This window comes from Cyanistes caeruleus, chromosome Z (genome assembly GCF_971803275.1).
Source record: "Cyanistes caeruleus chromosome Z, bCyaCae1.hap1.1, whole genome shotgun sequence".
Taxonomy (NCBI): domain Eukaryota; kingdom Metazoa; phylum Chordata; class Aves; order Passeriformes; family Paridae; genus Cyanistes; species Cyanistes caeruleus.
Genome location: NC_141732.1, coordinates 9,237,647 through 9,248,773, shown reverse-complemented (window position 1 = coordinate 9,248,773; position 11,127 = coordinate 9,237,647). Strand labels below are relative to the sequence as shown.

Here is an 11,127-nt window from a genome sequence, read left to right as displayed (position 1 = left end):
GAAATATGTCAAGATTAGCTCTGATCTTTTAGTCATTTTTTAGTCATTTAAATGATATTGTACTTCCTAACATCAGAACGGAAGGGAGAGACTCCTTCCACTATGTATGGGTCATTTTTTAATATGCTTAGATATGTTGGTAACAAAAGCTTGTGTAAATTTGCTGATCCCCAGTTTCCAGTCCTAGCTTTTGTCTTCTGAAAATCTGAAAGAATGTGAGGAGTTAGCTCAGCTCTTACTTCTCATATAGTCCTAGATGCCACATTTAAGGCCCATTTTGCCCAATTCCTTTAGCATTTCTTGATCCCCTCCCCAGCTAAGTCTTCTCCATATGGCTATATTTATTTCAGTAAGTGGATTTAGCCCAGGAGGAGTAGATCTGTAAAAGAGATTAGCTGCTGCTGAGTACCAGGTGTCCAGGACATGTATTTCACAGAGGTGTGAAATGTGCAGGTACCTTGAAAACAGCACCATGAAGATGAATCACAGAAGGAGCAGAGTTTTCCAGATTGAACCCACTACAGAGACAGGACAGAGGAATTGCAACTCCATAGAAGCCCATTTTTAGGAAAGACTTCTACACTAAATATGGAAATCTACTCATATTGAGGGTCAATTGTACCCTCAGAGTAAGAATCACAGTACAAACTTACAGTACAGTAGCTTTTTTCTCTTTTTTCTGAACAGCGTTTGTGAACCTTGCATGAACCCTTTGGAGACGTTTTGTAAAATTCTTAATTCTTATTATTATCTTTCCTCTCCAACATATCAACATGGGAGGAAAATCATCCTTGATTTCAAAATAATTATTTAAGTTTTTCCTCTCCACAGCCAGGGAAAGGGATATTAATTTATTTATCACAAGATGAAAGCAAGCTCTTGTACCTCCCAATCAGCATTCTCTGCATCAAAGGATTCTTGAAGAGCAAAATATTTTAAAATCACATGTTATTTTGTAGTCTTGTAGCCTGATATTCATGCAGTTCCCACATAGTCAACAAGTGGCTAAACTAAGGATTGATGGTTCACTAGCACAACAGTGAATTACTGTTATTTTTTAAATGTATAATGCATCTTAGGCAGGTGTTAAAAACACTCTTCATTTTGTTTAGAGGACTGATTTAATTTTAGAAGTGTTGATAATTGACTTGCCAAGTAATAGGATCCATGTATTGTCAACAAAAAATCTCCTTTCCCCCTCCATAATGTTTTAAAAAGTAGACATGTGAGTCTATTCTCCTACACAAAAGTCTGTTCTCCAATACCATGTAAATGGCACATAGATTTATGCCAGTACACTACTGGCATGCTAAGTAAATTGGATCTGTAAGGTTTTATTCTGAGTCAGTCATCAAATTCTAACAAACATTGTAACAATAATATGCACTTAGTCAAACTGGCAGTCCAGGGTTTTTTTGCATTTTTGTCTTGAAAATTTGTACCTGTCAACATCAGCACTTTCTGAACAAGGTACAATGTACAATGTACAATGTACAATGTACAATGGCAAACCATGGTCCCACACTCAGGCCCCTTTGAAGTTCCTTTTTACTGGGTAGCAACCCTGCCCCTGAAACTAAAATAACACGTATTTTTCACATAACACATTCTTTTTTCCTACAAAATAAAATCTGAATGACTTTGCTTTGTCCTACACGTCAGCCTGGTGGACTGTACATCATGGACATTGCTCACACACTCATCCATCATTCTCATTTCCCCTCTGCAACAGTAAATCACATTTTTAGTCTGCACTTCAACTGTCAAAAAAACTCCTAAAGTATATATGAAACTGGTTTTAAATTTAATACAGCTTTGCTTACATAAATCTTACTCTACCTAAAGTTCCATGTGAAAGTACAATGCTTTGCTGTTCAGGTGAGTGCATAGCTTTTCCTCTTATCTGATTTTATCAAGAGTGATTCAGAGAGATTGAGATTTCCTCCACAAAGAGCACAACAGGAAGCCTCCTTATTTGTAATTTTATATCTGGACCTTCTAGGCACCTCCCCAATACTTTTACCACACTCAGCACATTGCCCTTGCCTCCTTCTATTACACTTGCCTTTCCTTCTTCTTCCTCACAGTATTTCCCCATTTCTTCTGACGTCCCTTCCTCCTTGACTCATGCACTATCAGCTCATGCCAGTTTGGTTTGGAGCTGTCAAAGTGCTGCAAGATCATCTCATATGCACATCTTGACTGAGGCATCCGATTCCTGCCTCTTAAAAGGGATGGGGCTGTGAATTATGGCTGTTCCTCCCTCAATGCACACAGGAGAGCACTGGATCCTCTTCTCCAGTTATCCTCTGATTTGCACAAAACCTCATCAGCTTCACACTCTGAAACATTAAGTTTGATTTACAGTAGGTAACTGAAGAGAGAAGTTTTTTGAGGGGACAGACAAAGACACATAATCACTGCATAAAAATTTAACATTTGTAAAACCAAACTGTAAACTAGTTAACATTTTTAGTTTAGACACTATCTCAATATTCAATGGTTTTGTTAATATGAATAATTAAAGAAAAGTGTGAATAAGAAAGTATTTAAAACTTTTCAGTTTGGTATTATTAAATTCTATTCTAACAGTAGTTATTGTTATTTCTGAATAGATTATAAAGAAATTATTCATAAGAAGTGTAAGATGACAGGTGCCTGAATGGAAATGATTTTGCAGTTTGATAGATTAAATGGAAGAACACAAGGTTCAAACAGAAAATGTATCTACTTCATTGATACTGTCAATTTATTTTTCTAAAGTTTTCTTCTTCAAGTAAGAAGTAGAAGACATTTTATCTTGGCTTTATTCCAAATTTTGTACTTGAGAGCAATCATGTTACCTTTTCACAGCTTAGTTAGAAAGGCTTAGAGTAATTTATGGAAATATAATTTAAGAAAAGTGTACCTCCTTGAGTGTCACATTTGCACTGAGACAGAATAATTGCTTCATTTTGGGCTACTGGAAAATTAATATGTTCCCTAGAATCTGAAGTTCTAAGACCTAATGTTCTCTGTTTGAAAAGAAAAGAGTAAAAGGCTAAAGAAAAGTTAAACATTTTTTTGGTTCATTTGTCTGATGGAACATCTTTCTTACATGCAGAAAAACTAGCTTAATTTGAAAGTAAATTGCATATTTTAAAGATATTAAATGAGTTTGCTGATGTAAAACTCTAGAGCAGGAATTAATGAGGCATCAGTGTTAAAATTCTGGATTTAGAACTTAAGTAAGAACAGGCATTCATACCTGTAATTATAGTTTTATTACCCATTTTAAACACAACAAAACAGCCTCTTTACCATCTCTTAATAAATCTGTAACTCCAGACAAAGTATGCAAGGATACTGCTATAATAACCAGTGCAGCAATAAGATGGCTCAGAAATCTGAAAATGCATTACCCTGCTCTACTCTGAAGTTCTGTCATTCATTTTTTGTAGATCAAAACACTTTTTTCTCACTAGACATCCTGTTTTGTAGTGTTTTATAACCATGTGAAGTGTTCAATAGCCAAAATGCTGGCACATTATGGTTATCAAATTGGGAAAATACATAATAATTAAGTTCATTAGCATTTTGCATATGATCAGCAATTCCTGTAAAAACTGAGAGACAGAACTTTCTTTTCAATATAATCACTCTTCTCAAAGTGATGCTGGGGGCTGACACCAACAGATGGCTTCAAGTACCATTTATTCCACCTTTATGAAATTAAAATATGACCACCCTCTCTCAACAATGGTGTAGTTAATGAGAAGGCAGCAGTTTTGGACACAAAGGACTGGACCAGTTGCAAGCTTAGGAAGATCAGGCAGCTTTCTGTGGTGGAGCCTAACCAGGGTAAAATCATTCCAGAAAGGGGCAGAAAAGTTTTTACCAACTACATTGCCTGCACAGGACAACTGAAGAGCTTTTCCTGCTAGAGAGTCTAAGAAAAAGGTCAGACAGGGCACAGTTAAAAGTGACTGCTGGAAGGGGATGGTTTCACAGCCGCACCACATCTTCTTTCCAAACAAGAAGCATAGTTTACTTATTTTTTTCGTAACCTTAAGGCCACAGAATTCAATTTTGTCTACACTGCTGAGCAGATGAGAGCCACCTCAGACTGGAGACTGCAGAATTAACATTGTCAGTAAAAGCACAAAGCTGAGGCTTTTTTATTTCATCCCTAGGTTTTGATTCACTAAATGCTGCTTCTTTATCACAGAATGTGTTACAAACTATACTGCTGGTGCTGAAATGAACCCAGACTTAATTTGGACAAAAATGGATTGCTAAACTCAAGCCCAAAAGCAGTGAAAGCTCACTAAGCTCATTCTGGGCTGCCAATTTTAAGAGTTTTTTGAGCTCTTTCAGCCAATGCGTTTTTCCTGCCAAGTTTAAGAAACACAGCACAAAGGATAACTCCCGAAACAAAAGTCCATAATTTGCAAATAGGGCCTTAAGTGTATTTCATAATCCCTGCATTTTCCATTTGGAATGTAGGACAAAATTTATTTGCACCACAAACTTCTCTTTGAGGCTCACAAATTGCCAAATGGATCACTTTCATAATAACTTTCCAGTATGAATGACCACTCTGTTTCTATGCATCATCTATTTTTGGCTTTAGAAGCCCATGAAGAATCATTCTGCACTGCAGAATATGGTGGTTACTGTTCTCCTTTCTAAACAGTTGCAAGGATTTTAATGGAGAAAATAAAAGGGAACATAAAATTCACCGAAGTGGTATTATAGCTAATCTGCTCCTCATATTATGAAAAACTCTCTTGCACAAGTTTGTATTTATACTACTACAAGCTAGTTTAAAATCTGCATACTTACCTGCTAAGTTTCAAAGTATTATGGAAGCATTAGGACTGTTACCTCAGATAAGAGATCTAAGGGATTATGCATTACCTGACAGGTTAGCAGTAAAGAAGTAGATTGAGTTTTCAAACACCCTCTTTTTGCTAGTGATGTTATATTCCTGCAGGTTACTGGGTAAATAATGTGGTGAGAAGTACATAAACCATAAGACATTTGATTATCAGACACTGCCTAAGTTTCAGCTGGAGGCCAAACTATTCATGGTTTCATAGTGCTCAAGCCATGCATTGTCTAACTGCAGGGAGGTGTTGCACCAGCTGAGAGTGAGCAACCCCTGCAACCAAATCCTCTTTGAGGTTTAACCTGCTCTGTCACTGTGCTCATTTCTAGCCCCTGGTTGCTGCCTTTTGCATAGCTCTGCACAAGGCAGCTCACTTAACACCAAGTCAGGCATTGCTTAATATTGTTGTACTTGGCACAGCAGAGACACATCCCAGGAGCTTTTCCATTGATTTGACTGGGCTTTAGCTGATCCCTGTAAATACTAAGACAAACTTCAAAAGCTGGCAATCCTAATTATGCCTGGCAGGAAGATTTCCTCTGATATCCAGGCACAATTGTGGCAAGCCTCACAGAATAAAATCTGTAAAAGCCTTTTTTAAGGAACAATGCCACTGTCTCCATACATACCAGTATAAAAGATCACAGTCTGACTAGGTTTTGTTTCATTTATGTCACAGTTTTACCATCTCAGCATTTTAATTATTAAAACTTCAAACTTCTGTTTCTATTTCTATAGAAATTGTTGATGGATATGAAAAACCACAAGAGAAAATCAATAAGTGAAGTGATTATTTATACATACCAGTACATAGCAGAGAAGTTGTTTTCTTCTTTCAGCACATATACATCTGACAAGCATGGACTTTCAGATAGATTGGACTTCTGAGTAAATTTGTGATTTCCTGAAAAATATAGAAAACATGGAAAAAAAAGTATGAAAACAAAACTGCAGCTTTACTTTTCATCTCTAATTGTTATTTTCTGTGCTTTGCATTTATGATATAAAAGGTATTATTTTCATAGTTTTAAAAAATATTTTAATTGAGATGTAATATTAATAACAATACTGTACTAAACAATCTAAATGTTCACAAAGTATTTTTCTTGCACACTGCCTGTTGCTGCTGGTTTTGGGGGTCTCTCCGACCCCTGTCTGCTGCCACAGACTTCCCAGACACATGGAACCACAGGGGTTCCATGACAAGCAGCTGTCCAGGGGTCTCAGGCAGTTTCCAGATGGGGTAATCCCTATGACCCCTGAGGCTTCAAGTGATCAGCTCTTTTAGATGTGATTCAGCTCTATAGTTATCAGCTCAGCTCAGCTCATGAGTCACCACAGCTGACATGTAGAAGAGACAGAGGGCCACGGAGCATTCCAGAGTCCTTTATTGGCAGGCTTCTGTGAAGGGAGCCAGTGACAGCCACATCCCCTGAACTGGGCAAAAGCTGGGGCTTTTATAGGGAAGGGGAGAACTGGGAAAAGCACCAATGGTTTAAGACCAGGGTAAAATGACCAGTACTTCACAAGGAGATAACATGGGGTCCCCAAGCAGGAAGGGGTCCACATGACTTAGTCATCATGACTAAGTTTTGTTTTATCTTAGGGAACAGACCTCCAAGGTGGAAGCTTTTTGGAGGACTGGCCTCCCTCCATAACTGCCTCAAGGGCAAGTTGAAAAATTAGTAAAGAATGAGCTTATTACTGAGTTCCTACACGCATTCTCACTTCTGTCGTATAAGAAATCCTACTTCTGAGGTAGGAATTTTACCTCTACTCCAAAAAATTTCCTTCTCCCAGGATTTCACCCCTTTTTCTTGGTATGGTTGGGGTTTGCAGTGGCAGATAGTTCTCAGCCACATCAAAAAGTATGTCCTGCTTCAGTGCTGGGCCCCTCACCAGGCTTTTTCCTTTGTCTGTAAGGCTCTAAGTAGCTTAGGTGGTCACTGTTAGCTGTCACATTCATAGGACCCCTCCTCTGACATCAGTGCAAGGTCAATACAAGATTTTGTGTGTCAAACACTAAACTGTAGGAACAAAAAAAGTAATTGTAATTTTATCTCAAGTTAAACAATAAAAAAAAAGAGGGGAAAAAATAGTATTATACATCTTGTAGTGCCTTGCTTCAAGTTTAAGTCAAATCCTACATTTTAAATGGGAATGAGATGGCCAAACTGTTTCTGATCTGCTGAACCAATATCCCATGGAGTTTAGGGCCAACATGTACACAGGGCTTTGGTAATAACCAGAAAGTACATTTGAAAATAATGCCCTGGAATTAGAAATTAAATAGAAGGGTGAATTAAAACTGACATCAGTAAGTGAAGTCAGGTGAGAAATAATGAGCAAGTGACAGCAGGTAAAAATACATGCAAGGCAAAATGGAAACTGATAGGTGGTATACAAGAGTCATGGAATGTATAACCTGGAAGAGAGAGGCTTCACCAGAAACCTCTGTATCTGGACATGCCCAGGGCTGGGGAAACAGGAGGCTGGCACCAGGCTTATGTCACTGTCCTGTGGTACTGTTAGCCATGGAGCAGCCCAGCTCAGGGCACAGATCCCAGGTCCCTGCAGTGCCTCACTGCAGGTTGTTCACCCCTCTGGCAGAACCAGTGTAGGGTCTGAGGCAGGTCTGCACTGCAGAGGAGGGAGCTGTTTGATAAGGCCTATAGCAAACCTAGCTAGCTTTAATGTCTGCAGTCGGTGTGCCAGGGAGGGGTCAGCAGCACGGGCTGGCCCTGGGTATCCAGAGAGATGTTCTGAGCTACGCTGAAGCCTGAGCCAATTCACCTCTGCTGTCACTGCTGCTCCAGCCAGCTCAACTCTGCCTGCACAGATGGCAGTCCTGCCTCCAGCTGTAGCCTGGGCGCACACACACATCCACAGGTGTACCAGCGAGTCAGCTACGAAAAAAGATAAGCTGTATAGATCCAAAATATCACTGTGCCTTGCCTGGGACCCAGGTGTATTTAGTGCCCTGTAACAGTTTCAGGGTGAATAAAGCCTATGATGTATTTTCCTGCTCTGGTTTTTAAGACTTAGTAATACATAATTAATGTCAGAAATAGAAAATATTGAATTATTAGGTATGGCATTTCAGGTTCCCCAAGGCTATGTAAAAATTAAATCAAAGTATGCTGTGCTTTTCCCACAGTCAGAAGAAAGTCCCAAGGCAAAATCATCTCCTCTAATCTACTTTTCTATTTCTAGTATGTATTTTGCAAATAACTTTTGCCTTATCAATTATTTTACAGATACTAAGGGCAGCCTGTGATGCATTATTGAAAAGAAAGAGGACTGCTCATTTGTAGACTTCTGTGTAGAAAGTGAACAGCTAAATTGGATGTTTCTCATAGCCTGCCACAACTCAATTTAATGAATATTTAATGGTAGTATAATGTAGCTATTTTTAACAAATTGCTGACAACTGCATAAAAAAAAAGAAAAGCTTTGCAAATGGTGATATTGGATTCAATGCAATGCACTGAAAAAAAGAGTCCCAAAGACAGAAACATGAGCAAGCATGTATGATAAAAGAAAGCTCACCAAAAATTATTATTAAAAACAACTTTAAAAAATTAGGGCAATGAAGAGGAAAATTAAAAGCACTGAAATATTCTACAATAGTACAACACACCTCCAGAATTTCTGCTTTAGATCTAAATCTTTAAATCTTTAGATTTTAGTCTGCCAGATTTGCCTCCAAGCAAAGAGAACAAGAGCCTCAAGGAGGCACTGGCTGAGGCCAAAGCCCTGACAAGCCTTCCTGAGTAGAGCAGGTAAAAGGTGCTTGCATTGGCTCCAGCAAGAAGTGACTTAGCTTGTGCCTCCTGGCTTTGCCCATCTAATCCAACCATGCATGTCAAGGCTTGCAGACTACCCCCAGGTAGAGGAACCCAGGAGGAAATGACAGTGAGAAGAGGCCTGGGCCAGAGATGGAGAATGCATGCCCAAGGGGAAGAGGAGGAAGAGGGACAGCAGGAGACGCCAACAACGCAGGAGGCTGCAGCAGGCCAAGAAGCCTGGGTATGGAGGTGCCAGACTCTGCTGTCTGCCTTTCTTTCCACACTGCCCTCAGTCAGCCAAAGAGCTGCCAAGGGCTGCCAAGGGCTGCTGGCCAGGGCTTGGCAAGAGCTCCTATGCAAGCCCTTGGCTTCTCACACGGCCATGTGCTGTGCTTCTGCAGGAGGAGTACTCAATGCGGGCGAAAGGGGCTGAAGGAAAGGCTGTGAAGATGGGGCAGCTGCAAAACCTCTCCACTTCTCTGTGTAGATGTCTTTTGAGCTGCACTTTTGAGATAAGGTTTCAATCTAGAGGCCTCTATTTCAAAAACTTTAGCTCCATGGCTAGGAAGGTAGGTTTCTTGCTATTGAGAGAGGGAGGTGATGCTTTTTTCCCCTCTTCCCCCACTCTGCTTCCCCTGTGCCTTCCTGCCTTGTTCGCTGTGCCACCCCTGTCTGTCTCTGGCCGTGCTGGGCTGCAGGCTGGCAGCCAGGCCAGGCAAAGCAGCACTTTCAGCCCCCGGTCCCGGCTGCCTGCCCCTCACAGGAGTGGCGGGAAGTGCCGGGGGCACCGGGCACCGTCCCCCTCAGGGGCTGCGGGGCTCAAGGCACCGGGGAGCCACTGAGGAGCCAGTAAGGCTGAGGGCACCGGGGCTGCCGCAGGGGGAAGAGGGCCTTTGAAGGCACTGTGCTGCTGCTGAGGTGCTGCTGGTGCCTAGGGCCCAGAGGATGGTAAGGCAGTGGGGACTCGGGACAAGCGGCAGAGCTGAGGGCTCTGGGGGAGCTGAGGGAAATGGCGGCAGAGGCTGGGTGGGCGGGGAGGAGGAACGGGCTGAGAGGGCTCAGGGAGCTGGGGATGCTCAGGGGGATGGCAGCACTGAGGGCGACTGATGGGCTAGGAGGCTTTGGAGGGACTGAGGAGGCTGTGGGTGTTCTGAGGCTATGGCAGGGCTGAGAGCAGGCTGCAAGTGACTCAGTGTTCCCTTTGCTTCCCAGATGTCCATCTGCTTGACGTTTCCAGAAGGGCTGCTCTGCTCAGGACCCAGCGACCAACAGGGGGGCAATAGACCAGCTATGTTTGCCCTGTGTCTTGTTCTGCTCCTGTATGTACTGGGTTAGCATTGTGCCTGTCTATAGTTATGTTTCCATCTGTCTCCAGTTCTACCTCAGTATGTATGGAGTGGTAGAGCTCTACACAGTTCTTTGTCTTTAGTTGCAGGGGGATGAAGGTGTCGCTGGGTACTTTGGTCACTGTATAGCTCTGTATGGGTTCACGTTGTGTACAGCCATTTTTACACAGAACTCAATATATTTACACAATGGAGATCGTTGTTTCTCTCTGCATCAATTCCTATGTAAATGTGCATTTTGTTGTCCAGTTTATCTCTGTATCTTTGTCTACATAAACCTGCATTGTGCTGGACAGTTTCCTTCCAGCTCTGTAGGTATTTAGAGGGGGGCAGGGATGTTAGTCACTCTCCCTCTGTACATGGATCTGTGCAGGTGCCGCTTTGTAACCTGTCAGTGATGAGATGCTGTGAACTGGCAGTGATCTTTGTAACCTGCTATGGAGTCAGCAGAGATGTAACTATGTGCAGTAAACTTGTAACACAACTTGTAATTGTACGTAAGAAGCACAGGTAGAACAAGCTGTAATACATTTCCTTTTTCAACTCAAGTTGCCTCAAGTTGATGCACTTATCTGTGGGCAGCACTGCTGGAGCAATCAGTGAAACTTTGGAACTGGAACAAGTGTTGGTTGGTGTCATTGGGAGCAACTAGCAGATGCCTGCCTTGGAATCCAGGAGGGATTTGGCAAGGAACAGTGATGAGGGCTGGGGGAAAACAGGCAGGCCTGCCCAGGCAATCCCCCCATTGCATAAAAAAGGGGCAAGAACCTGTAAAAGGGTTTGTATTGTAGCTCACAAGAGTTGCTCATGGTGAGAGACTTCTCCAGGGTCAAGCTGTTCAGGTATAAGCAGTTTATTATAAGGGTAAAGAGAGGGAGAGATGTATGTCCACTGCCAGCCTCAGCATCCACGAGGTCCGGGAGGGAGAGAGAGTGGAACAGGGAGAGCAGGAGAAGAGAGGTTAAAGAGGGAGAGAGAGGAATCAAGAGAGAGAGAGAGCAGGGAGAACAAGGGAGGCTTAGGAGAGAGAGGGAAGCAAGAGAGTTGAGAGGGTGGGAAGAGTAAGAGAGAGAAATTCCTGTTACAATCCAATATAACTTTTTCTATAGTGAATATTCTAATT

General features: G+C 41.7%; 2 long non-coding RNA genes across 2 annotated transcripts; one reads left to right on the top strand and one right to left on the bottom strand.

Moving 5' to 3' along the window:
- Positions 1-1,102: 1,102 nt before the first annotated feature.
- LOC111940788 (uncharacterized) lies at positions 1,103-9,763 on the bottom strand. Its single transcript, XR_015280084.1, has 4 exons — positions 7,664-9,763; positions 6,642-6,897; positions 5,675-5,774; positions 1,103-2,342 (listed from the first exon to the last, which is right to left on the bottom strand). It is a non-coding gene; the product is annotated as an uncharacterized LOC111940788 (long non-coding RNA).
- Positions 9,517-10,552, top strand: LOC147648085 (uncharacterized). Its single transcript, XR_015280083.1, has 2 exons — positions 9,517-9,606; positions 9,871-10,552. It is a non-coding gene; the product is annotated as an uncharacterized LOC147648085 (long non-coding RNA).
- The last annotated feature ends 575 nt before the right edge of the window (positions 10,553-11,127 follow it).